Source organism: Sardina pilchardus, chromosome 2, assembly GCF_963854185.1.
Source record: "Sardina pilchardus chromosome 2, fSarPil1.1, whole genome shotgun sequence".
NCBI lineage: Eukaryota > Metazoa > Chordata > Actinopteri > Clupeiformes > Clupeidae > Sardina > Sardina pilchardus.
Window position 1 is genome coordinate 9,988,362 of NC_084995.1, and position 5,686 is coordinate 9,994,047.

Genomic DNA, 5,686 nt, shown 5'->3' on the forward strand with positions numbered 1-5,686 from the left:
CTTTGGACAAAAGTGTCTGCTAAGCATCACCACCATAACCATAACTACATGGATTCTTATTAGATAAGAAAAGTTGGTTAGACTTGTTAATCTTCTGAGCTAAACAAAGTGCAAGTCTTACCAAAAACATCAAAGACACACTGCTTTGTATAATTAAAAAGCTTTTATTGGAGCGGGCTTATGAGTTGTGATAAACTTGTCATCAGAGCATAAAATCTACACATTGATTCCAGGGATGTGGTAAAATAAGAGGTGGCTAAACTATTAATTATGTGATCACGGTGAGGTGGACTGAGTCATGCATCAGATTTTGTAATTTTTTTTTTAAGCATTCAGAATATGTTTGGTAATGGTGGAGGTTATTGTCCGATGTTTATAACAATACCAATGGTATTAATTGGTTCCTAGAGTGTCGATGAGTGTACAGAGTGTAATGGATTAGTGTGATTTTTAAATGTTAAAAGTTGCAATTGGTGAATAAACTCTTTTGACAGGTGGATAAATTCTAATAAGAGGTGGATAAACTGTATTTCTGAAATTTTAGAAGTGAATAAACTGCGTTTACTTTCATTTAGCCTCCACTATATCCTTGATTGATTCTCTGGATGACGCCGACAGTGTTTGAGAGCAACAGCTTTTCTCAGACTACAAGACATGCCATAAATTGTCAAGTGGTACAAACTAACCACTGAACCTTTTGAGAGCCGCAGAATGTGGCCTAAAGCAACCCAATGCGGTTCATTTATAATTACATAAGAAGTCTCTGACATTGTCAGTGCATTCCCGGAATATTGATATCACACTGTGTAATCCTGTTGATCGAGTAGGATGTCCTTTTTAGTTGGTTTTTACTGTAACTGGGTACTGTGTAAGCACTAGATGGGGTTCTATGGATGCCAAGGGGCATATGGGTTTTCCACCGTGTTGTTTTAGATGATACATGTGGCAACTTGTTGAGTACTGTTACAGGGGAACCACTGTAACCAACCAACTAATTAGTTGACTAGAGGAGTTTGTATTTGGTCATAAGTGATATGACACCACATCACAGCTAAGATACACAATCGACCATCATTTGGTCTTTGGTAAATAAAGACTGCACCAAAGTGCAGTCTTAAGCTCAACTAAACATCATTTCATAATAAGGCAAAGTTTATTTCCTAATGTGACCATGAACAAAATCCTAAGTGCAATCAACAGTGGTTCAGCTCTATGTTCCCACACTCCACACAATAGCTTAGTTCATGCACAAGACACTTTGCTCACCGAGTGACTTTGAACGTTCACTTTCATTTCAATTAGGGCCCAATGAGTGAAGTACTGTATCTGGCCACCTCTTAATGAGGAACAACACAGAGAGCTATCTGAAGAACATTCATCAGCTTATGTACATTCATTGACCAAGTAAGAATGATCAGGAAAGTTTGGACAAACCGGAAACTAAACAATGTCTCTTATTGCTCTGAACTTTATATGCTAAAAGGCTTTACAACACAGGCTTTCATGCACAAAAAGGAACAAGCATTTAAAAACAGTTGGGTGTGGTAGCCAGGAGTGTTATCAACGATCCATGACGTAGTTACAACAACCCTTTTCACTGAACCTGAAGAAGTTTCTGTACAGTCATGTTTTCTTCTCATTACATGGGGAATTAGGATTGCTCTTTGGTGTAGCACATAGTATATCATATGTAAATACAGACAGATACTCATGTATTTCAAGCATATATTCCAGCAGTACATAACTAGGACAAAAGTAGCCTATTTATCATCAAACGAATCATTGTTTCTGTGAACAAACATGTTAAAAATGCATGGGCACAGGCCTGAGGCGAGAAGGCGTGTCTTGTTTGTGAAAAAACACATGAATAAATACCACATTGTAAGGATCTGAAGGACTGGTTTTTCATACTGGTTTTACATGCTGTCAAACAGAAGGCAATCTGCATGTTTAAAAATAAACCCTATGTTTAGTTGTGGTGGAGTCTAATGATGAAAAGAAAATGATTGTGTCAATCTCAGTGCGCTTGAAGTGCAGTGAATCAGGTCCAAATATAAATCAAGAGCTCATTAATGACCTTGAGCATATCATCCCCTCGCATGAATGGGCTGATTCTGAGGGACATTTCAAAACAAATGAGGCGTGCTCATTTACAGTAGCTGAATGGTTGCATACTGTATGTTCTGGCAGAAATATACGGCTCCTGTTTTAAAATGAATGACGTTCAGTTGTGATTTGGTTGTATGAAGGTTGTCATGAATTCTCCAAACTGCCAGGTCTTGCATGTTGATTTGATAAATAATACATTTAATTACCAGTGCTCCATGAAGATCACTTTTAAACACGGGGGTTAGGTACATTATCTGTTTTCTCTAACAGGTAGGCCTATTTTTCGAATATTAACAAACAATTGTCACAGCAGTTACAACACACTTTTATGTACAACCCACACCCACAGAAGAATGAGGAACCAGCTTAAACCCACCAGACAAAGGCCCGGAGGGAAAAGACAAGAGTTCAATATCCTGTCACACAATGTGCTGGGGGGCAATTGCTGTAATATGTGACATTCTCTGAAACTGCACCCATCGTTATCTGGCACCACCCACCATGCTGCTTGGAACAGACAAAGTGTGATCAGATGAGATATTCACAATGCCAGGGAGCATCACACATGTCATTAACTTTCTGTGTGAACAAATATTCTGATAAGGTCACATTCTTGACAACAAAAGAGTACTTCAGTGATTTGAAAAGGGCTATCCTAATTGAAACTACAGGCATCTGAGCTGTTGACGAAGTAATCCATTCAACAAAGGGTTGCAAACAAAGTGCCTTCAAGAATTTTCACCATATTATAGTCATCCAGTAACACTCCTGTAGTGTTTTCAAAACACAAAACAGGCTTTTCTACAGCATTGTTAAAAGACGTCTGGTACATAATAAATATTTTCTATCTGCATGTTACTGTAAAGATATCAGTATAATCCCCATGAGTAAATAGGGTGAAATATGAGTAAAGTTCTACTAGGAAAACTGTAATGTTACATCACTCATTCATTCATTATACCTGAGCCCTGACCAATCACCTTTCTCCACCCACCTATACAATAATAATAACTAGAAATTGGCAGTTCAAGAAGATTATTGTCATGAACAGATAGATAGATAGATAGACAGAGATAGACAGGTAGACAGATAGGTAGATAGATAGATAGAGAGAGAGAGAGATAGATACAGTGCCTAGAAAGTCATCATACCCCTTTGAAATAGTTTTTTTTTTGTAACAGTTCTGAAAATTAATGAAGAATGAAAAACTAGAATAACCGGGTTATGAAAAGTCATCATACCCCTTATTTAATACTTTGTAGAGCTTCCTTTAATTACAGACATCAATCTGTTTGGATATGTCTCTCTTAGCTTTGCACACCTAGATTGGGGAATATTTGCCTTTTCTTTTATTTTCTATGGGATTAAAGTCAGGGCTCTTGGCTACTCAAGGACATTCACCTTCATATCCTTAAGCCACTGCCTTGTTCTTTTGGCAGTATGTTTAGGATCATTATCTTGTTACAAGGTGAATGACCTGCCCATTCAGTCCTTCAGTCATCCCCGCAACGGCGCCTATAATAATGTTCCCCCCATCATGCTTAACAGTATGGTGTGTTTTGGGTGGTGTACTGTGTTTGGTTTTCACCAAACATAGCGGGCGCTTGGAGTTCAGTGCAAATACACTTCTGGAATATTCTGCTACGATGTGGGACACGGTTTTATGGTCAAATGAGACCAAGATTTAACTTTTTGGAGACTAAGTGTCACACATGCTGGCTCAAGCATATGAAACATAAAGGGAGTTCCACACAGAAGTAACAAGAAATCATATTTATTCAGTAATTATAGAAAAGTCAGTATAATGAAGCTAAAAAGTAAAGTGTAGTGCATACTGGTGTCTAGGGGTATGAGTACAATGTGTCAACATAATCAAACTATAATTTAACAACGGTCGAGAGGAGAGGGAGTCCGCCGCATCTTGAGAAGCAGCCATTTTATGCTCTGGCCCACATCAGGCCCAAATGCCGGCACCTCTACCGCCCCCTGCTGTAAGAAGGAAACAATAATAGAATAATAGAATGGGCGAGGTGCAGGCCTGACACGGTCATGACATAAGATTGAACTTTTTGGACTGAACTCCAGGCGCTAACCAAACACAGTACACCACCCAAAACAGACCATACTGTGGAGCATGGTGGGGGCAGCATTATGTTGTGGGGATGTTTCTCTTCAGCGGGGACTGGGCAATTGGTCAGGATAGAAGGGAAAATGGATGCTTCCAAGTACACCCAAATTCTTGAGGAAAACCTGCGTCCCTCTTTAAGACAGCTGAAGATGGGCAGGGGGTCATTCACCTTCCAACACAACAATGATCCTAAGCATACTGCCAAAAGAACAAAGCAGTGGCTTAAGGATAGGAAGGTGAATGTTCTTGACAGCAGCGTGACCCTGCCACGGGTAGCCCCGCCAAGCTATACAGTTTTCCTTAACGAGATTGTCCTTTGGTCAAATTTCTACTTTATCTATTTTTTTCCTTTGTACTATATGCAGTGCTGTCTTTTCCTTTCTGTATCACAATGACAGGGTCTGTCGACGAATTACAGTTCAAAAAAACAGTAAAGAGTAAATGTGAATATTGTCGATCAAACTCCCACAAACACTAAGGTGTAACTATACAATTTACAAAAATTGTCATCACAATTTTAGCCATAGTTTACATCAGAACATCCCTCCAGGGTACACTGTTATACTGACAACATGAGTAAGCCATTTGACTGTCTGATCCGTACACAATGACACAAGGACTTGTCATTCTGATGCACTGACATGTTCACTGACACAAATATTTAGTTTTGAGAGATGGACTAAGGATTTTGAGCAAGAAACTGGATTTTGAACGTAATCCATTGTGTTTTGCTATTTGTACAAATAGTTTAGCAAACTGTTTAGCAAATCTCAAGTATGATTTGAGAAATGTACCAAAGCGACTGAGAAAAACTGTATTATTGTTCCATTTTCTATTTTATAATAGTTATTTCCTAGCCTGACGACGTAGAAGTTCCCTGCAGAAAAAGAATGGAGGCGGGGCTAAACTTCGGTCTGGCATCCAGGCTAGTTATTTCCTAGCTTAATTTTAATTGAAGCATAGAAATATAATGAAGAAACAAAGAAACGAGTATTCGTTTATAGCATAAGCAAAAGGTCTCGGGATAGGCTCCCATTGAATTCAAGGAATAAACAAAGGGTACTCTGAATACAGACCAACGACACAAGAGAATACATTTGTTAAATCACATAAGACACAAGAAATGCATACAAAGGATATAATACTGATTCACAATACTTTCAAATCCTTAAGACTTGAACTTTAAGCTAAAATTAGAAGCTTTTTAACACAGAGAGGACTTTTAGGGTGTGGAAGGAGGTTACAGATTGACTGACAGGTACAAGACAGTACAAAGAATGACATCAGAACCATAGAAAAAGCTAGAAAAATGTGACCAAAGCCAATTTCTCAATTCAGAATAAGTGGAAGTCACATGTAGTCTGCTCCTCTTTGTGATGCACAATGTGGAGAATGTGTATTATGTGTGCACACAGTGTACGGACGGCGCTTGGCTGTAGGAGACATTCC